The sequence below is a fragment of the Aquarana catesbeiana genome, linkage group LG04 (assembly GCF_042186555.1).
Source record: "Aquarana catesbeiana isolate 2022-GZ linkage group LG04, ASM4218655v1, whole genome shotgun sequence".
Taxonomy (NCBI): Eukaryota; Metazoa; Chordata; class Amphibia; order Anura; family Ranidae; genus Aquarana; species Aquarana catesbeiana.
Window position 1 is genome coordinate 569308790 of NC_133327.1, and position 22794 is coordinate 569331583.

Below are 22794 nucleotides of genomic sequence, written 5' to 3' on the forward strand. Positions count from 1 at the left end.
TGTGACCGATCTGACGGACCCCTCTTATGATGGATCATGTTTTACCACATGCTGTCTTTTATTCATCCAAATGTGAGTTGTTTGCACATTGGTTTTTTTAATAAATTGGTTTACCTACTACACCCAGAGGCGCCTCCCCCCCTTGTGTTTTTTCCTTCAGATCTTGGAGCTTGGTTTCAGTTCTTTTTGGAAGTCAGCCCTTGGTGTGGATCCTATACTATTAGTCTGCTTCCTCATTACCCCCACATAGATTGTTATGGACTAAATATAATATTTATATTTATAATATTTGCCTGCCAATCATGATGGTGATATAGCTTTCCAGTTTTTGCGCCTTTACTTGTGTAATGCGAAAAGAGCTTGCCCTGTATATGTTCCTAGCTTTGGATCATACACACAGTTGAGGACCTTCTCACCATCCCCATGTGGCAGCGTTGGGTGTCTGAGTGGCAAATCAGTAAGCATCATACCAGTAAAGCGACAGGGAGGGCAGTGATTCATATGCTCCTCAAAGGCCTCATGCACAGTGGGCATTTAGTTCACTGGGCGTTTAGTCCAGCATATAGTTGTGGGCAGGATGCACAGGCACACCATCTAGCCCCGCTACTGGCAGCCTGTGAAACTTTGAAAGGCTAAGAGCTGCTGCAACTTGACTGGTGCACTAATTGGTACCAACACTTAGCACAGTATACACCCAAGGACAAATGCTTGCAGTTGAAGCCGTGTGCCTGTAATATAAGCAGAAGCCTTCCAGGAATTCAGCCCTGAGAGCATGCTGCACCAAATGTTAGTATCACTCTGTGCCTCAGCAGCTTTCAGCCTCTGACAGAAAGTAAGAGACTACCAGTAGTGAGGTTGGATGGGGCATCTGTGCTTTCCACCCACATCTAAACTTTGGGATCTCATGCACCAGGGCTAAAAGCCCAGTGTGCATGAGACCTTACCTGGCAGAACCCTGGCAAAACTAGCAATATTTAATTATTTCCAGTGTCTGGACAGAGGAGCCACAAAGGCCAGCAGACATATTTCTTTTTTTGGCAGTAGGGAGTTCTTTAACCACAGAAGTGAACAGATAGACTTTTCCCTAATAGATATAGCAATAAGATGTTTAGATGTAGGCTGTAAAGGCCACCACAATGCTTAAATAATTGTTTTACGAACAGACCTTTCAGTGGAATCTTAAATGGTATATGCAACAAAGCCATTAATATATTTAAAAAACCTTATTTACCTGACTGGCAGCACAGTTGCTGTAAGTCAATAAACAATGGGCATGTTTACACATGGCATTGGTTATTGACCTAAAATGACTATGGGCTATTTATATACACTTTAAACAAAACACATGATTTAAAAGGCAAACAAAGCATTTTGGAAATATTAAGCCTATAAATTGCTGGAACAGTACTTGATTTGACGTTCACCCAGACTTGGATGAAAGTAGTTATAGACATTCATGCTATGTGGGTTTCTGGAATGTAATTGCAGTGTAGATCATACTGTAACTTTTTCATGAGTATTATATACTATAATTGTCATCTACAATCACATAAATCCTTTGTTGAATAGACTAGTTTTGGGAAATGAGCACTGAAAGAATTTTTGTCTTTATCCAAATATTCATGTGGCTCAAAAAAACAGCCATTTGGTTATTATATTAGACAGGCAAAAGATAACTCTAGTTTTAAATAAATCTGGAGCTGTAGAACCAACAAAAAAAACCTAGGGAGTTCAAAACTTTACATATGAATCTCATTAGGTACCTAAAAAAAAGATACCAAAGAAAACCTTGAATCCACTTTGTGCAACTACTACAGAAAAATGCGAGAACGCAATATATACAATATTTGTACACACACATTTAAAACACCTAAATCCATTTGAGAGCAATACATAAGCCACCTAAAAAATCCAAGATGGAACAATGTTCAATCACAGCAGCTCCAGAGTGGATGCAATATGTGCACAAACTACAATTCAAGGTACTTTAGCAGGATATTCCAAGTTCATATGATTTTAAAACTTTGCAATATTTATCTATCCAAATAGAGACTGGGCAGCATCCCTGGAAGCTGAGTATTCAATCAAGTGCAGGCTGAGGTGCTGCTCACCCTCAACTTGGAAGTACTGCAGTTTTCCAATCATAAGACCCTTGAATATCCTGCTAAAGTGATTTGGATTGAAATGTAAAGCACTGCATACATTTATGGCGCTATATAGGTATCTGTAGTAATAATAATACATAAATAAGAGAAATTTGTGTTTATTCTTGAATGCAACTCACCTGGGGTCCATGCCGTTGAGACTATGCTAGGTGACTAAGAAACTATTATCAGTTTATAATCCAAAATATGGTATTGCATTAGTGTGCAGACTGTGCATCTACATTCGTATATGTAACTGTTGCCTGTTCTATGCTTTATCTCATAGGCAAATCTCAGCATTTCACATCTTGTCCACTTATTTTAGACAGACTTGGCAGACCGGGATTTTATCTGACATTCAAAGGCAACCTTTACCACTTTACATCTTGTGGTAGTATACCCAACTACTGACAGACCCCCTTGTAGGCCAAGTGACTGCTGTATGACATTATGCAATCTGAAATGTGCTAAGGTTTTTTATTTTTAAATGGAAACAGACTTATCTCCAAGAGTGAATTGGATGTATAATGTATATATATATATATATATATATATATATATATATATATATATACACCTGTATATATGTGCATTATATGGATTGAGGTCATCAAGATAAATGTTTACATCAGAATGATTTATGCACATACTAAAGTACTTTTCATTAGTTCAGTAGAATGCCTGTGAATGGGTAGATATCATATAGATGTTTTGCTGTAACTACTAACCATCCATGGGTGATTGGAGAGGAGCGCCAAGAAACGTGATTTTTTTTAATAGTTGTTTATTGAAGATAAAAGTATACAAGTGGAGGCTTCACTTGTATACTTTTATCTTCAATAAACAACTATAAAAAGCATCAAGTGAGATGTTTTTTTCTTGACACCGGGCGCTCCACTCCAATCACCTAATCACCTAAGTGTTCCCTAACAGCCTTATTGTCGCTATCAGAAAGGTAGCAGCCCTAGACCCCAATGGTGTCCTTAACCTACCACCTACAATTGGGATATAACCCATTGGAAGTGATTCACTCTACTCCACATAGAAACCTGCCACTAGGCAGCCTCCAGCGGCACCAGTCCAGCACTGTCTTCCATCCAAATTTGATACCAGCAACCTGTGGAATACAAGTATAGTCCTTTGCAGTTTTTGATTAAACAAATGCAGCACCACCCTTAACCACTTGCCTACCAGGTCAATTCTGACATTTCTCTCCTACATGTAAAAATCATAATTTTTTTGCTCGAAAATTACATAGAACCCCCAAACATTAAATACGTTTTTTTAGCAGAGACCCTCGAGAATAAAATGGCAGTCATTGCAACTTTTTATCTTGCACAGTAATTTTTCAAACGCGTTTTTTTGGGCAAAAAAACGTAAAAAAAAAAAAAACAGTAAAGTTAGCCAGTTTTTTTTTGCATAATGTGAAAGATGATGTTATGAGTAAATAGATACCTAATATGTCACACTTCAAAACTGCACACGCTCATGGAATGGCACCAAGCTTCGGTACTGAAAAATCCCCATAGGTGACACTTTAAACATTTTTACTGGTTACATGTTTTGAGTTATAGAGGAGGTATAGGGCTAGATTGCTCTCGCTCTAATGCTCGCGGCGATACCTCACATGTGTGGTTTGAACATTGTTTACATATGTGGGCGTGACGTATGTATGAGGTCGCTTTTGTGTACAAGCACACGGGGACAGGGGCACTTTAAAAAAAAAAAAATGTTTTATTGTTAATTTTACTTTTATTTTTCTAGTTTGACACTGCTTTTTAATTTTTTTTATCACTTTTATTCCTATTACAAGGAATGTAAACATCCCTTGTAATAGGAATAAGCATGACAGGTCCTCTTTACAGTGAGATATGGGGTCAGTAAGTCCCTACATCTCACCTCCAGGCTGGGAAGCCTGAAATAATGAAAAAAAGGATCTCATCTTCCCAGCTGAGGTGGCGCAGTTTTTTCAAATGCAGAGGCCGGGCGTGACGCCAGAACATCGCGTCCGGCTTCTGAACGGTCACAGAGACTCCGGGGACCATCTGGTCCACCAAAAATCTCTATGGTCAGCATCCGGGGCTGGCGGATCCCTTCTCCGGTTCACCGATGGCAGCACCAGAGGGCGGCGAGGGGGGGAACATCCACTCTCGCCGCCTGTAAGAATGATCAAGCGGCTGAACAGCCGCTATGATCATTCTTATGGTGAAGGGAATCGCTGGCTGCAAAAGAAGATATCTGAATGATGTCTGTAACTGCAGGCATCATTCAGATATCCCCGCTCAAAGTCAAGGATGTCATATAACAGCCGGCGGGCGGGAAGCGATTAAAGGAAGTGATACTGGCTCCTTTATTTGATTATAAGTGTGCAGTGCCTATCTGATATTCTGTATGATTGCAATCAGAGGATTTTAGGCCAGTGGACAATTGTAAAATCAGTAAGATTATAGATTGTGTAAACTATATAATTAGCTTTTTTAACAAATGTACAGTATATGTTGCACACATTTTGTTGAAAAACAATATACTAAACATATACATATATTAAATGTATATGCATATGCCAGTAAGAGAAGGGAATGTCTTATTAATACGATCATAACATATTAAGTGGTTTTATATGTTTTTATACAGGTCTACAAATAGTGGTGTATTTTGGTTTTGTGTTTCCCTAGGCAAGACTAAAATCGGGCGCCCCCCCATCTAAATTTGTCCCACTCTATCCGCCGTATATTGTTCTTGTTTCAGGGTCTGATGGGGAAGCTGCAGCCGTTCACAGTGAACAGCTGTGGTTTCCTCATCAGACCCTGAGACATGATTCGTCCAAGTGCCATATATAGAATTACTGACCATGATCTGACATTCGCGGTGATACCTCACATGTATGGGACGATCGTTGTTTGCGTGCGTGCGGGAGGACGGGGGGCACTGGGGGCATTTTTTTTTTTTCTAATTATTCATAAATTCTTTTAAAAAAATGTTTTACACTGTTGCTTTATTTTTTTTTATTTGATCACTTTAATTACTGTCACAAGGAATGTAAAGATCCTTGGATCCTTGTAACAGCAATAGGCATGGGACAGGTACTCATTATGGAGAGATCTTGGGTCTATAAGACCCCATATCCCTCCTCTGGACTTAAAAGCATTCAAAACTCCAAGATCTGTGTTTTTGAATGCTTTCAATTTTAAAAAATTCCAAAAATTTCAGCGTAAAACCGGAAGTGATGTCATGTCATCTTGTTTACTGTTACGAACAGCCAATCAAAGCCAATCCCAGCTTTGCTTGGCTGTGTGGCCAGTCACTGCCCCCCCCCCCCCCCCGAAAAATGCCGCCCAAGGCAAACACCTTGTTTGCCTCATGGTAGAGACACCCCAATCTCAAAATAAAAGAGTGATTTGTATTAGTGTAGTGCAGCTTTCTCGTTGATGGCTATGCAGATAAATATATATTTATTCAATGTGGAGCATATATTGTATTTTTCTATTTTTTCCTGTAGTATTCACAAATAGTAGATACGAGGTTTTCTTTAGTATAAAACTGGAGCACTGTAATATACATATTATGTCTAGCAAAAGTGTAAAGTTAAATAGGTGCCTCTAAGCAGCATTAACCTCTATGGTTACCATTTGCCAAGTAAGTGGAGGAGGGGTCAACGTAGAGGAAGATGGAAAAATGGGGCCTGAGCCTTCATCACTTTCTAGTGGTGTCAAAGCTTGCAGTCCTCCTCCTTTCACCCACGTTCCTATTGGTCAGTGAGGTATATGCATGGGGCAGGAGGGACAGAGTGCTCCAACACCACCAGGAAGTAACAGCAAAGCAGGCAGGCTGGAAGCTAAAATGGACCTGCATTTTAATTTCTTGTTAAAGTGATTCAATGTAATTTACACATTTAAAAGAGCAGTTCTCCAAAATATATCTCGGGAAAGGGAAGGCACTGATGGGGTGAATCGTTCACTTGTATTAAGGCCTTTAGTGCAAAGATCCACATTCCAAATTACCAAACACTGACCAATAGTTCTATGCAGTTTTACTTCTCCTTTTACAAGTCAGAACCTAGCAAAAACTGAACTATCAATTTTAGTTGGATTAGTCACTTTAGATTTTAATGAATAAAGGACAAATAACTTTTTGTAAAAAAATGCACCCATAATTCCACAGTTCCTACAGTTATTGAATGTCCTACTTGCCTAATCTCAGTAAAAGAATGTCCCCATGCCACATATCCATCTTGTCCTCCACTGCTAGCCTGCAGCTAAGAACCAATGCTCTCTTTGTGACAGCTCTATATCAGTAAACTTTATACTCTCTGTTGATTGCACAGCTATTATTCGGACTCATTGGGTAGTGTGCCAGACTGCTGTGGTGAGATTGCTGCCCTGTCACACAGCACCAGTCCTGCAGGCTAGCGGTGAGGGATGGTTAAGTGGCAGTGAGATGGCAAACACTCAATACCTGTCTATTTGGTGTACCCTAGAACAATGGGCATGTTTTCTTTTCAAGATATTTAAAACGATTTCAAGCTATATTTCAAGACTATTTAAGTTTATTATTATTTATCCTTAATAATATCAATTCAGGTAACATATTTTACAGCACTGCCATTTATGCTAAACATCAATTTAAAACAGCAGGCTCAAGGGCAAATGTTTTTCCCATAAAATAATCATCGAGAAAAGCTAATCAAGAAACATTTTTTGTTAAGTTTTTCTAGAACACATTGCGTTCATTTCATGTTGTCTAATATAGGCCATATAATGTAATCTACCTAATCATTTTGCTTAAATTCATACATATGTATATAAACATTCCCCCACTCGATTGTGAAGGTCACCAAAACCCACGTTCCTTATGATCCTAAATACTGTCTGCTAGGGTTGGTTGAACAAATGGCAGTGATCAGAACGCGAAAAATACTTATATCCCTACTATTGTATTACGCTCGTAAAGCCATCACGATGATCTGGAAACAATCATCCCCCCCCTCTGCTAGATTTTGGAAAAGCCTGATAAATGCCAGCTTACCCTTATACAGGGCCACTTATTCGAACAGGGGTTGCCCACAAAAGTTTGATAAAGTGTGGACATGTTGGCTAGACGATGACACCACAGCAAGTGAAGAAGTAATGCCCTGTACACACAATAGGATTTTCCGATGGAAAATGTGTGATAGGGCCCTGTTGTCGGAAATTCCGACCGTGAGTAGGCTCCATCACACAATTTCCATAGAAATTTCTGACACACAAAGTTTGAGAGCTTGCTATAAAATTTTCTGACAACAAAATCCATTGTCTGAAATTCCGATTGCGTGTACACAAATCCGACGCACAAAGTGCCACGCATGCTCAGAATAAATTAAGAGACGAAAATTATTGGCTACTGCCCATTATAGTCCTGACGTACGTGTTTTACGTCACCGCGTTCAGAACGATCGGATTTTCCGACAACTGTGTGTGACCATGTGTATGCAAGACAAGTTTGAGCCAACATCCGTCTGAAAAAATCCATGGATTTTGTTGTCGGAATGTCCGATCAATGTCCGACCGTGTGTACGGGGCATAAGAAAGACCTAGCTTAGAACCATATTTCAAGTGAATGAACCCAGATATGCTTTCATTTAAGTATCCTGCTAACACCAGTTTGAGCACAGATCCCCCTGGCCTGGAGCCTCTCCCCACCCTGGGGTAGTAGTTTTAGTTGTTTGTGGTAAGTTGTATATAGTATCAATGTTAAGACATGTTGCTGTGACATGAGACTTGCCCCTGCGTGGGCAAATAATGTTTTGCCCCTACGTGGGCTAGTTTTGTTTTGAATGAAACTGAAAACTCAATAAAAAAGATTTTTCAAAAACATTCCCCTACTCTGCAGGTGGAAATATATATAGCATTGTTTTTACATTCAGTGCACATGAGAGCAATACTTGTTATGTATTTGCTGTAATCTGCCATCTCAGGTAAAAAGAGGCTTAACTGCCTCCTTTAATCAGGAAACACTCAGATGAGGAAATAAATCATTTGCAATATATCTGCAAACATTACTTTTAAAGCATATAAAAAAATGTGGATTAAGCTTTATTTTTCCCTTAAATCGTCTCTCCCTGTAAGATCTACTACAGTGAATGAATTTTCAAAGGCCTATATGAAAGTGTCTAATTCCTGGACTTTCCCTTAAAAAATAAGATTTAATATTCCTAGAAATGGGGAAATATTTGTATAATTCTGACATAATTTCTGCTGTCAGACAAAAAGCCTCCTTTGACCACTCATTACATGAAACCTTTATATGTTTATATTACAAACCATTATAAGTAATGTCAGTGTGGCAGCCCATGAAATCACTGCAATTCGAGCAAAATTTCCTGTTGCTACATCATAAAATATAGCACTGAAGCATAAATCTCTCCAAAAGCAATCCCTTTAGGGAATGATTAATTTGGCTTGTGTTGGATTGAACGGGAGGATGTATACGGGCTTTTGGGATAAGCTGTCATAAGCAGGATTGAGAGGCAGCTGGCAACATCTGCACTGAGAGTCACAATTAAGTTAATCACAAAAAGAAGTAACATAAAATGAAAAATTGCTTGGAGCTCAGTCCAAGTGACCTCGAACAGTCTCTGCAGACTTACTGACACTGACTGTAATGTGCCATCTCCAAATGCACACGGACAGGGCTCTGTGGCATTTGCCTTTGATGACTGTAATGTAATTCAAATCTTTAATTGAAAGAATCCACAGGAGACAAAACAGAACATCTGATACTAATAGCAGCATCAGTTGTTGTCCTTCAGAAGAGCAGTCTCAAGTTCAGATTCATATTTAAGTCAGTCAAAGTGCAGTTATTCTTAAATGACTAAAATGTTGTAAAGACCAACAAGAAGATACCAGTCGGGATTGTGATCATCTTACAGCAATTATCTACTTGTTTATAGTTTTTTAACCACTTTAGCCCCAGAGGATTTTACCCCCTTCCTGACCAGAGCACTTTTTGGATTTGGCACTGCGTCGCTTTAACTGACAATTGCGCGGTCGTACAACGTTGTACCCAAACAAAATTGACGCAATTTTTTTCCCACAAATAGAGTTTTCTTTTGGTGGTATTTGATCACCTCTGCTGTTTTTATTTTTTGCGCTATAAACAAACAAAAAGCGTCAATTTTGAAAAACAAGCAATATTTTTTTACTTTTTGCTATAATAAATATCCCCCAAAAATATATAAAAAAACTATTTTTTTCCTCAGTTTAGGCCGATATGTATTCTTCTACATATTTTTTGGTAAAAAAATTGCAATAAGCGTATATTGATTGGTTTCCCCAAAATAGGGGATAGTTTATGGCATTTTTATTATGAATTTTTTTTTATTAGTAATGGCGGTGATCTGCGATTTTTATCATGACTGAGACATTATAGCGGACACATCGGACACTTTTGACACTATTTTGGGACCATTGTCATTTATACAGCGATCAGTGCTATAAAAATGCACTGATTACTGTACAAATGACACTAGCAGGGAAGGGGGTTAACCACTAGGTGGCGATGAAGGGGTTAAGTGTGTCCTAGGGAGTGATTCTAAATGTGGGGGGAGGGGCTACCTATCACAGGGAGCAGTGGATCTCTGTCATGACACAAGGCAGAACGGGGAAATGCCTTGTTTACATAGGCATCTCCCCGTTCTACCTCTTCACACCGCAATTGCAGGCTGCCGGAGAACATCGAGTTCCTGGGACACGCGGGCATGCGCCCGAAAGGTGTCAAATCCTATCCTCTTGCCCCCTGCCCTGCTCTCTATGCATAATTCAGATCCCCCATTTCCTGCTCTGCTGATAGGATGACATCATTGGTGGGGCGAGAGAGCCAGTAGAGGAGACATGGGCATGGCTGCATAAAGGGAGGTGAGCGGCGACCGTGGTCTGTGTTAGCCCTTTCTGTACCGTGGTCGCCACTTACCAACCGCTGTGCAGCTCAGTCATTAACAGGCCACAGACTGGGCAGCTCTGCCAGGTGTGCTCTATGGCCAGTCCAAACCTGCCCCTATTTACTCCCCCTAAAAAACTTGAAATCAGGGGTCGGTAGCCTATAATATACCCCTAGGGGGTCCAATTTACACTCCTAGATACTGGGGTCATTGTAAATGAACACTAATGCCCCGTACACATGGTCGGACTTTGTTCGGACATTCCGACAACAAAATCCTAGGATTTTTTCCGACAGATGTTGGCTCAAACTTGTCTTGCATACACACGGTCACACAAAGTTGTCGGAATATCCGATCGTTCTAAACACGGTGACGTAAAACACGTACATCGGGACTATAAACGGGGCAGTGGCCAATAGCTTTCATCTCTTTATTTATTCTGAGCATGCGTGGCACTTTGTCCGTCGAATTTGTGTACACATGATCGGAATTTCCGACAACGGATTTTGTTGTCGGAAAATTTTATAGCCTGCTCTCAAACTTTGTGTGTCGGAAAATCCGATGGAAAATGTCCGATGGAGCCCACACACGGTCGGAATTTCCGACAACACGCTCCGATCGGACATTTTCCATCGGAAAATCCGACCGTGTGTACGGGGCATTACAAGTTGTAGTCATACAACTCTACAATCTGCAGGCAAGTTACTGCTGTGCAAAACCACACCAAAGGTCAACCAGAACTAACCCGGTTCGGCCAGCTGTATCAATCTGCCAAAAAGTCTGCAGACATGTCCCTGGGGCTCTAAAGCATCCATATGTGCTGCTATGACTATAGTTACACCCTTGGTAGGCTTTGTGATCCAATGACACTCTATTGCTTGAGAAATAAGACTCTAGAAATATCTTGAAAGACTTACAATATTGTTATAATAATGAGGCAGAAAAGGAATTTGCCTCAAGCCCATCAGTAAGGCTGGGTTCACACCTAAGCGAATTGGATACACCGCATCAAATCTTTATGACATTTTAAAATACGTTCATTTGAATGAGGCTGGTTCACATATGTGCGTTGCATTCACACTCCGCATTGCCCAAAAAACGTTTGCGTTTTTCTGGGCATTGAGGTGTGAATTGCAAGCACATTATCTTCTATGGGAACGCATCTGATTCGTAGATGCATTCCGTTGTGAACAGGATAAAATCCTAACCTGATCCTGATGTAAACCTGACCTGATACTGATGCAATCCTGACCTGATCCTGATCAAAAACTGACGTGATACGCTGAACTACTTTGTCAATTAGCTGTGAAAACGGAGCTTCAATTCGCACCGCACATGTGTGAACCCAGCCTAAAAAGTTTTCACCAAGTGACTTCTTAGTGAGAGACATGATGGATGTCCTACCCTGTTTCCCTGAAAATAAGACCTAGCGTGATTGTCGGTGATGGCTGCAATATAAGCCCTACCCTCCAAATAAGCTGTAGTTAAAGTCCTTGTAGGTCTTATTTTCAGGGTAGGGCTTATTTTCGGGGAAACAGGGTGGGGCTTATTTGGGGGGTAGGACTTATATTGCAGCCATCACTGACAATCACGCTAGGTCTTATTTTCGGGGAAACAGGGTAATAGAGCTCTCATTTAATCCCTGCCATGTCTGAAAAGACAGGAAACCCCTTTTGTCAACAAGAAATTCCCAGCAGGGAGAACCTCAATGTTTTCTAAATGTCTTTGTTAAAGTTAGAAGACTCCTGGTGCTCCCTGTCCTGATGTAGGCAGTGCCATCTAAGCATGCTTTCAATCAACCACTGTGATTTACAACAAACGTATGTGGCTTGTGTTGGATGGTAAGATGATTTATCTCAAATATAGAATTTTTAAACAACTTTTCCATATTACATGTGTCATAGGCACACTTTATTTGTACAAAAATATGGAAAATCACATTGAAAATATCAGAAAACAAACACAGAATAATGCAGAATGTGAATGAAAAATATAATGGACCCAGGAAAGATTTCTAGCGACATTGTTTAAAAAAAGAAAAAGTCAAAACTATTTTATTATTATCATGTTAAAATACATTTAAAACAAAAAAATAAAATGTTGTAGCTCTCAGGTAAAATCTACTCCAACCTTAATTGTGTAATTAACCTTAATTAGCTCTAATTGCATTCCTATATTTTTGAATTCCCATTAAAGTGACTATCCATAACGTTTATGACTTGGCGACTGAGGCATTCGAATGGCGATCTTTCTCAATGCGTTTTTCTCAGAAACAAACACCACTTCTTCAGGAGTATTAGCTTTAAAATAAATTCAAAAAGTTGAAGCGGTGTTGAAGAAATGAAAGAAGCTGCGTTTATGTCCAAGAAGTGCGCTGAGAAATTAGCCACATAAGCCAAGTCACAACTGTTATGAATAGTCACTTGACTGGGAATAAAAAAATATAGGAATGTAATTATAGCAAAGGGGTGCTGGATGGTGATACCTACAAGGAGTACATTTAACTAGAGAGAGCTATTTGTTGTTTTAAATGTATTTTAATATGATAATAATAAAATTGTATATTATTTTTAAAGATTGTCATTAGAAATCTTGCCTGGATACCTGAAAAGTTCATTATATTTTTCATTTACATTCTGCATACTGGATGTGGCACCTTTCACTATTAGCCCATCTTCTGGTATCTCAAACATATAGTAGAGAATGTGACAGTGCAAGTAGAAGGTCAGCTACAAACAAGCAGGCTGTGAGATGAACCTGCCCTTACTATCACTTCCAAGTCAGGGTTAGAGAATGCACAGTCTTTTCTAGAAAAGCTAATGATGGAACATCAGTAGTGCACACTAACATGCTGGAAAATCCATTTGACTGTCCCCCTGCTTTCAGCCGTGACGCATTTCACTTGTAAACATCAAATGGTGTATTACCAACCAGAGTTTAATTCTGTCATGTAACAGAATTTGCTCTGCACGCTCTATATTGCTATTTACACATGCATTATACAAATGTGGTTCACTTGCTGCATCCTAAACAAGCTTGGGTCACTGAAGGAGCAGCTTTAATATAACATGATAAACAAACCCTTAAAGGTTTGAAGGTCGTTTTTGACATGACATTGTTCTTGGCACAATATGCGGGCCACAGATGCAAAAGAAAAAGATTTCCTTTGGTGTACAGCCTCCTGTGCATAGAATTTCATCCTGAAAACAAGTGCTATAGTTGGAAAAACAAGTTTGACAGAAATAAGGGAAAAAAACATAACCGCGTGGTCGTTTATTTACTCTTATGTACCACAGCTTGCCAGGCTATACCAAGTGATAATAATCCATACACATCCACTACCTAAACACTTATGCCGCGTACACACGGTCGGACTTTCCGGCATACTTGGTCCGGCGGACCAGAGTGTGCCGGACAATCCGCCCGTGTGTGGGCGGCGGCGGACTTTTCCGGCGGACTTCTTCCCAAAAGCCCGCAGGACCTAGATTTTAAACATGTTTGAAATCTTTCCGTCGGACTCAGTTTCGGGCGGAAAGTCCGCTCGTGTGTGTGCTGGTCCGACGGAAAGCCCGCTCGTGTGTAGGCTGGTCCGACAGACCAAATACGACACGAGGGGATGGTATTGCATCTCGCGCTCGCTGCAATAGGAAAAACAAATCTTCCTATTGCGGCGAGCGCGGGGCATACCAGGCCCTTAGGTCTGGTATGGATTATAAAGGGGAACCCCGCTACGCCGAAAAAACGGCGTGGGGTCCCCCTAAAATCCATACCAGACCCCGATCCGAGCACGCAGCCTGGCCGGTCAGGAAAGGGGGTGGGGACGAGCGAGCGCCCCCCCCCTCCTGAACCGTACCAGGCCGCATGCCCTCAACATGGGGGGTGGGTGCTTTGGGGGAGGGGGGCGCCCTGCGCCCCCCCCCCCAAAGCACCTTGTCCCCATGTTGATGAGGACAAGGGCCTCTTCCCGACAACCCTGGCCGTTGGTTGTCGGGGTCTGCGGGCGGGGGCTTATCGGAATCTGGGAGCCCCCTTTAATAAGGGGGCCCCCAGATCCCGGCCCCCCACCCTATGTAAATGAGTATGGGGTACATGGTACCCCTACCCATTTACCTAGGAAAAAAGTGTAAGTAATAAAACACACTACACAGGTTTTTAAAATATTTTATTAAACAGCTCCGGGGGGGGATCTTCCTCCGGCTTCGGGGGTCTTCTTCCGGCTTCGGGGGTCCCTCCGCTTCATCTTCTCCCGGCGTCCGGTTGGTTCTTCTCCGCTCTCCGGCCTCTTCTCCCGGTGTCGCAGGTCTTCGGCCGGCCCCTCCGCTCTCTTCATGTAGCTCTATTGCGAGCGGAGGTCCGGACTTCTGGGCTTCTGGGCTTCTGGGCTTCTTGGCTTCTTGGCTTCTCTTCTCTTCCCCCAGATGTTGACACGACGCTCTCTCCGGCTGGACTGGTCTCTGAGGGCTGCGTTGTGACTTATATAGGCGGAGACCCCGCCCCCATATGATGTCACAGTCCCTGGGCATGCTGGGACTGTGACGTTTTAGGGGGCGTGGTCGACCACGCCCCCTAAAACGTCACAGTCCCAGCATGCCCAAGGACTGTGACATCATATGGGGGCGGGGTCTCCGCCTATATAAGTCACAACGCAGCCCTCAGAGACCAGTCCAGCCGGAGAGAGCGTCGTGTCAACATCTGGGGGAAGAGAAGAGAAGCCAAGAAGCCAAGAAGCCCAGAAGCCCAGAAGCCCAGAAGTCCGGACCTCCGCTCGCAATAGAGCTACATGAAGAGAGCGGAGGGGCCGGCCGAAGACCTGCGACACCGGGAGAAGAGGCCGGAGAGCGGAGAAGAACCAACCGGACGCCGGGAGAAGATGAAGCGGAGGGACCCCCGAAGCCGGAAGAAGACCCCCGAAGCCGGAGGAAGATCCCCCCCCCGGAGCTGTTTAATAAAATATTTTAAAAACCTGTGTAGTGTGTTTTATTACTTACACTTTTTTCCTAGGTAAATGGGTAGGGGTACCATGTACCCCATACTCATTTACATAGGGTGGGGGGCCGGGATCTGGGGGCCCCCTTATTAAAGGGGGCTCCCAGATTCCGATAAGCCCCCGCCCGCAGACCCCGACAACCAACGGCCAGGGTTGTCGGGAAGAGGCCCTTGTCCTCATCAACATGGGGACAAGGTGCTTTGGGGGGGGGGGCGCAGGGCGCCCCCCTCCCCCAAAGCACCCACCCCCCATGTTGAGGGCATGCGGCCTGGTACGGTTCAGGAGGGGGGGGGGGGCGCTCGCTCGTCCCCACCCCCTTTCCTGACCGGCCAGGCTGCGTGCTCGGATCGGGGTCTGGTATGGATTTTAGGGGGACCCCACGCCGTTTTTTCGGCGTAGCGGGGTTCCCCTTTATAATCCATACCAGACCTAAGGGCCTGGTATGCCCCGCGACGGGGCTAGCAAGGTGTCAATCTCGCCGATAAAAGCGGCAAGATTGACATCCTTTTCTAGTCCCGTCGCACCTGAGTCACGTTCAAAATGAACGGACTTGTCCGTGTGTGGGCAAGTCCGTTCATTCTGAAAGTCCGCCGGAACTCCGGCGAAAGTCCGTCGGAAAGACGGGCGGACTTAGCCCGCCGGAAAGTCCCGGCGTGTGTGGGCAAGTCCGTCCGTTTTAAAGTCCGGCGCACCTGGCGGACAAAGTCCGTCGGAAAGTGTGCCGGACCAAGTAGGATAGAAAGTCCGCTCGTGTGTACGCGGCATAACACTTAAATCTGTAAATCTACTGGCATCCACAATCTAAGACTGACCTATCTAGCCCTGTAAAGAAGAAATCGCTATACATACCTTTTTTTGAAGCCGCTCTGGTCCGGTCCCACGCTGAGCTGTTAGAGGCGGCTTCGCTGTGGAGATGGGGGAGGAGGCAGCCGACAATGGAAGCTCCATGGCTATAGATGATGTTGCTTCCCAGGCATTTCCCAGCTGACAGCCATTTGGAGCAAAGTGACAGTGTCTGGTGATAGCCCATCTCCCCTGCAAGAGATACCTACCAATCCATGCTCCCTATGCTGCTTCCTTACCACAAGAGTCTACCCTTAGTAAGCTCCAGAGTTGATGTTCACCTGGATGGATATCAATTACCCCCCCAACATTACAGGGTTAAGGTCTGACTGGCCAGTCGTCAGGCCCTAACAAGCTCTGACACTGGATCGTACCAGGATAGACGCCCACAGTGGGAAGGCATTGAGGAGAGTGTCAATTAGTAAGCATACCTTGCTTAGCACTCCATACCCATAAGTCCTACAAAAGAATGAAGGTTCCAACAGAGTGTGTGTGTGTTTGTGTGTGTGTGTGTGTGTTTTTGTGTGTGTGTGGGGTGGGGGGTGTCTTGGAGGGGGGGGGGGGGTGCAGTGATGATGAGTGCAAATTCCTTGCTGGGGGGTGGACTATTTCTTTAACATTGCCACTGCTGACCTTTGCTTGTGAAAGTTCTAGTAGTTGCTTGGCTGTAATGCTGACTGAATGGTTTCAATTCATCAATCATTTCTGTTACTGACCTGGAACAAGTATGCAGATCAGGAACTCTTACTTCCCTCAGACTTTACTTGTCACGTGCTTATTTCTGGTCAGTTATTAAAAAACTATCAATACCAGAGATAGTCAGTTTGTAGAGCATTCCAACACATGTCCGCAATGCCAGCCTCTGTATTTTGGTCATTGTGGACCTCCCTAATATGCTAGGTGCATGGCTGTGATTCTGAACTTCTTATCTTAAGTTGCTGACCTGGAACAATTCTGCAGAAAAAATATTAAAGAGAAACGCAGATTCCCTCAGCCCTATGCCCACCCCCCCACCCACCCCCGCCCCGCTCTCTCTCCTCACTGGCTATGATTGACAGCAGCAGAAAACAATGGCTCCTGTCGCTGCCTCTGAGCCAATGAGTAGGGAGAGAGCCGGGAGAGCAGCTGCTTTCATGCACATCGTTGGATCAAGATCGGGCTCAGGTAGGTAAAAGTGTGGTGGTAAGGGAGTTGGGGAGGAGCTGCACACAGAAGTTTTTTTTACCTTTATGCTTAGATTCCTTAGCACTTTAATGCAGGATTCCTTTAAACTGAATGCCAGACTAATATACAAAAAATACAAGAGAAATGTGTATGTTTCTTGAATCTTGGTGTCCTTTGTGTATTTCTTCCAGATGTGTGCAGTAATCCAGCTGGAAACAAGTCCTGCACTTTGCCCCTGTGCAGGAGCTTCTTGTAATAGAAAATGGTCAATGCTGCTCTCTCTCCTTGTGCAGGGTAACTGGTCTTGTTTCTGCCCCCTCTTGTATTTCTCAGCAGGCAGCTAGTAGTGGGTGGGGTCTATGGAGTCCCCCCCCCACAGCTCTACTCTCTTCACAGGCTATGTGTAGCACAGTGATGATATCACTGCTACATTTACAAGGTAATGACTAGATCTGTGAGGACATTTGGTGCACATGAAATAGATTTATATGCTTTGGGTGTTGGGGAATATAGTTAAGGGGTAAGTGCACCTTTTGCCATGGTGGCAGATGGGACTTGCAGTTCATTCATGGATCTCTGTGAATGAATGATGTGGCTGTGCGGGTGCAGTCACACTGATTTCAAATCTGACAGCTGCTGCGAGGATGAGGAACCCCCACATGCTGGGGGTTGGTATGGGCTCTTTGGGGGTGGCAGTTTGTTTGGCTCCATATTACATGTTACATGGTCTTAAAGGTGGACTTAGCCTTTATTTGAAAGTTTTTGTGTGTGGAGTTCAGCTTTGATGATGGACAGAAAACAGCTACAAGCACTGCATAATATTAGTACCTAATTGGCCAAAAAGTATCTTGCGTTAAAGCAGTTTATAGAATCTATTCAGGCACACTATTATGCAATATACCATTTTTTTAGAGTTTACAGCAAATATGTCAATATAATTGGTCATAATAGATGCTTTTTTCCTTCCTTGTCTTTTCTTGTTACATTCAATGCTACCCAAGGACAGGACACAACCTAGAAAACTTCTTATTTTCTTATGTGAATACAAACACTTTACATTGTTTTTCCTCTATAACACTGCATTTAGTATATGGAGGGGAGCTAAAGGAATGCGCACAAATGTGCCTACAATTATCTATTGCATTGCATCAGCTATGTAGTCATATTTACTTCTTTGTAAATCTTTGTTTTGGTTAAACAAAAAATAAAAAAAAATTGGGAAGATCTATTTAATGAGTATAGAACATTAATGTAATTAAGGGAACCCCTGCACTGCCACCTGCTGGTTACAATTGGTATTGCATCACTGACCTCTGTATGTTCTGAATCACAAAGCTGGACCAAGTATGAAGATCAAGGTAGTTAAAAAAAAAAATAACAAAAATCTGCACACTTTTTCTTTGCCAGTGCCTCAATGTATTGAAGCAAGGAGATGTAAGGCTACCAGATAATTAGCACTTTTAGAAAGAGGTGAGAAAAATGACATATTTATCTTATGGCTTTTGTCATTTTCTTTTTTAATGATAATGGTTGGTAAGACTTCTATCAACCAAGCATAAACACCAGTAAGGCAGGAACTGCTCAGTTGTGTACATGGAGACTGTGAAGGTGAATTAGGAAGAACAGCCTCTTATGGCATCTCATTGGACAGAGGACTATACGGGCGGACAGAGGGTGTTTGTGTGGGGTGTGTCTGAGTGCGCTTTAAAAAGTGAGGGTAAACAATGAGGCTTCCTCTTTTCCGATTGATCCCAGCCAAGAGACACTGAATATTGAGGACGACCATGCGTAAAGTATCATCTGTGTTCTTTTTGTTTTATTTGCTCTGTAGTATTCTTTTAGTGTTTTATGTTAGTATTTCTACTTACTTTGTAAATAAATGAGATCTTTGCTTATTTAAGCATTGCGTTTATTTATATAGCTCATTCTGTTATAAGTCATTATATCACCACCATTAGCCCTCATGTACACAGGACGTTAGAAAAAATGAGCTGCAAAGCCACTACCAACGCTAGGAAAAAGCGGCTGTAAAAACGGGGTTTTAGTAGCTTTTTACAGTGGCATTAATGTGCGTTTAGCCGGTTTAGCTTTTAGCAGTGTCTCTCTGCCTCTATTCAAAATCAATGGTTCTGTACGAGAGCCGTCTATTGGTCCGACTTACATAGTTACATAGTAGGTGAGGTTGAAAAAAGACACAAGTCAATCAAGTCCAACCTATGTGTGTGATTATATGTCAGTATTACATTGTATATCCCTGTATGTTGTGGTCATTCAGGTGCTTATCTAATAGTTTTTTAAAACTATCGATGCCCCCCGCTGATACCACCGCCTGTGGAAGAGAATTCCACATCCTTGCCACTCTTACAGTAAAGAACCCTCTACGTAGTTTAAGGTTAAACCTCTTTTCTTCTAATTTTAATGAGTGGCCACGTGTCTTGGTAAACTCCCTTTCACGAAAAAATGTTATCCCTATTGTGGGGTCACAGTACGGTATTTGTAAATTGAAATCATATCCCCTCTCAATCGTCTCTTCTCCAGAGAGAATAAGTTCAGTGCCCGCAACCTTTTCTCATAACTAATATCCTCCAGACCCTTTATTAGCTTTGTTGCCCTTCTTTGTACTCGCTCCATTTCCAGTACATCCTTCCTAAGGACTGGTGCCCAGAACTGGACAGCATACTCTAGGTGCGGCCAGACCAGAGTCTTGTAGAGCGGGAGAATTATGGTTTTATCTCTGGAGTTGATCCCCCTTTTAATGCATGCCAATATTATGTTTGCTGTTTTGTTTTATTTCTGTTTCCTGTTTTGTTAGCAGCAGCTTGGCATTGCATGCCATTGCTGAGCCTATCATCTACTAGAACTCGCAGGTCCTTTTCCATCCTAGATTCCCCCAGAGGTTCTCTCCCCAGTGATTTGAATAGAAGGCACATCCAAGTCGGATCATCATGAGGATCTTGAAGGGGAACCCCATGCCAAAATAGAAAAAGGAAATGACGTGCCCTCCCCCCCAGACCATGCCAGACTCTTCGGTCTGGTATGGTTTTTGAGGGGAAACCCCACCCACACCAAAAACAAACAAAAAGCAATTTAGGGTCCCCTCTAAATCCATACCAGACCCTTATTCGAACATGCAGCCCGGCAGGTCAAAAAAGGGGGGACGAGCTCTTCCCCACAACCCTGTTCGGTGGTTGTGAAGGTCTGCGGGCGGTGGGGTTATCAGAGTTTGGAAGCCCCCTTTAAGAAAGGGGGGCCCCAGATCCCAGCCCCCCCATGTGAATGAGTATAGGGTACATTGTACCCCTACCTATTCACCCAAAAAAAATGCAGTAAGTGTAAATAAAAACAAGAGACGGTTTTGACAAGACTTTTATTAAAAATCTTCCTCCGTTATTCTCCCACTAGATTTCTCCCTCCGGTGTTCTTTCTCCAGTGTTCTTCCTCCAGTGTTCTCCCTCCAGTCTTCTTCCTCTGGTCTTCTTCCTCCAGTATTCTCTGCCATTGCTGTCTTCTCTGCCGCCGATCCGTTTCTTCTCTGACGATGTCTCCCATCTTTGTGCCAGCTCCACTCTCTGCTAGTTCTTATATAGTCACGGGCTTGGCCATCCGGTGACGTCACCGTGAGACCCCGCCCCTTGTGATGTGCTGTCACAAGGGCATGGTCTCATGATGACTTTACCTGATGGCCACGCCCCATGGCTATATAAGAACCGGAGACAGCAGCGGGGAGGACTGGGTCGGTGGCAAAGAAGACAGCAGCGGCGGAGAATACAGCAGCAGCGGAGAAGACCGGAGGGAGAACACCGGAAGGAGAACTCCGGAGAAAGAACACCGGATGGAGAAGACCAGAGGAAGATTTTTAATAAAAGACTTTGTCAATACTGTCTCTTGTGTTTATATACACTACACTGCCTTTTTTCGGGGTGAATGGGTAGGGGAACAATGTACCTCATACTCATTCACATGGGGGCGGGATCTGGGGGCCCCCTTTCTTAAAGGGGACTTCCAGATTCCGATAAGCACCCTGCCCGCAGATCCCCACAACCCTGGGGTTGTGGGGAAGAGGCCCTGGTCCCCATCAAAATGGAGACAAGGTGCTTTGGGTTAGGGGGGCGCAGAGTCCCCCCTTCCCAAACCATCTACACCCCCCATGTTGAAGGTCTGTGGCCTGGTATTGTCCAGGAGGGGGGCGCTCGCTCATCACACCCTTTCCTAACCTGCCGGGCTGCATGCTTGGATAAAGGGTCTGGTATGGTTTTTGGGGGGACCCCACGCCATTTTTTTTTTTTTTGCCGTGGGGTTCCCCCTTAAAATCCTTACCAGACCGAATGGCTGTGGTGTGTTTTTTTTGGGGGGGGGGGCCACGCTGTTTTTTTATCCATTTGGAGTGGGGTTCCCCTTCAAGGTCCTCAGAGCTAAAGTCGCACCACAAGTCGAATCATCATGATCCAACTTAGATGCAACTTCCATTCAAATCAGTGGGCTGAAAGTGCAGCTCAAAGCTGTATCTTAACGTATACACATGGTTACAAGCATTTGACATATGAAATGCTGGTAAACTACAGTCCTGAACGGGATTTATCTGCTTTCAAAAAACCTCCCATACGCCAAAAAAACGCCTGTAATCCCAACCTCTAACCTGCTATAAACAACTGAGTGTACATGTACACTTAAGATAACATTAAGGAGAGTTCAGGGGCTGCTGAAAAAAATGCCCAGCTGCTCCTAAACGTGAGTTTAGCAGCTGCAGTGTACATAAAACCTTTACCTTATCAGAGCTTTGATAAACTAGCGAACTATAGGAATAGACAAGATAGTACATATTTATAACAAATATGGCAAATCCAAAACCACACCATATTTATTTCAATGTGCAAGCAAAAAAGCTGTTTACTTTTCCTTGCACATGATTGGGCATTCTGTGCCCAAGTAAAACTTCATCACATTCACTAAGCTCTGGGTAAAATTTCCTTTGCAATGTGCAACTTCTCTTGCAAAGTGAACAGGCTATTTGCTTTTAATAAATCAACTTGCAGTGATTCGTTTTTTTTTCTATAAAAATAACAAACATGGTATATTTAGCTGCTCTGTGCTGCACAGGCCCTCTTCTTGGGTCCGTCTTCTGTGATTCTGGCCCCTTTCCTGTTCAGTGCCCCCACAACAAGCGGCTTGCTATGGGGGCACCCAAGCCGAGTCACAGGGAGCTCTGCTCAGGTGCCCCCCCATAGCAAGCCCCATGTCCAATCAGACACGGAGCCTCGACCCGGACCCGCCCCCTCTCCCCCCTGATTGGCAAGCTGGATTTGATTGACAGCAGGGGGAGCCAATGTTGCGGTTGCTGTGTCTCAGTCAAATCTGGAAGGAGAATCTCGGACGGCTGAGACACTCGTGGACATCACTGGACAGAGTGCGACCTCAGGTAAGTGTTAGGGGGGCTGAGGAGGGCTGCTGCACACAGAAGACTTTTTATCTTAATGCATAGAATGCATTAAGATTAAAAAAAACTTCTGCCTTTACAACCCTTTGGACTCTGCCTGATGTCTCTGGATTTTATGTCATCTAAACATGGAGCATTTACTTGTGTTTTCTATTTCAGATATACCTGAAAACACCAATGGATCTCATATAATTTCAGTTCCTGTTTTATGACCCCCACTATACTTTAACTAAAGGCCAGGCTTCTGGAGAGGTGTTGGTTTTTAAAAAAAATCTTTTTAATGCTGACATATGTGTTTTTACTGGTC

At 43.3% G+C, this 22794-nt stretch overlaps 1 protein-coding gene across 4 annotated transcripts in view; it reads right to left on the reverse strand.

Annotated features, from left to right (window-relative positions):
- The window catches only part of LOC141140658 (sodium/calcium exchanger 1), a 495383-nt gene that overhangs the window by 26593 nt on the left and 445996 nt on the right, over positions 1-22794 (reverse strand). The window lies entirely within an intron of this gene.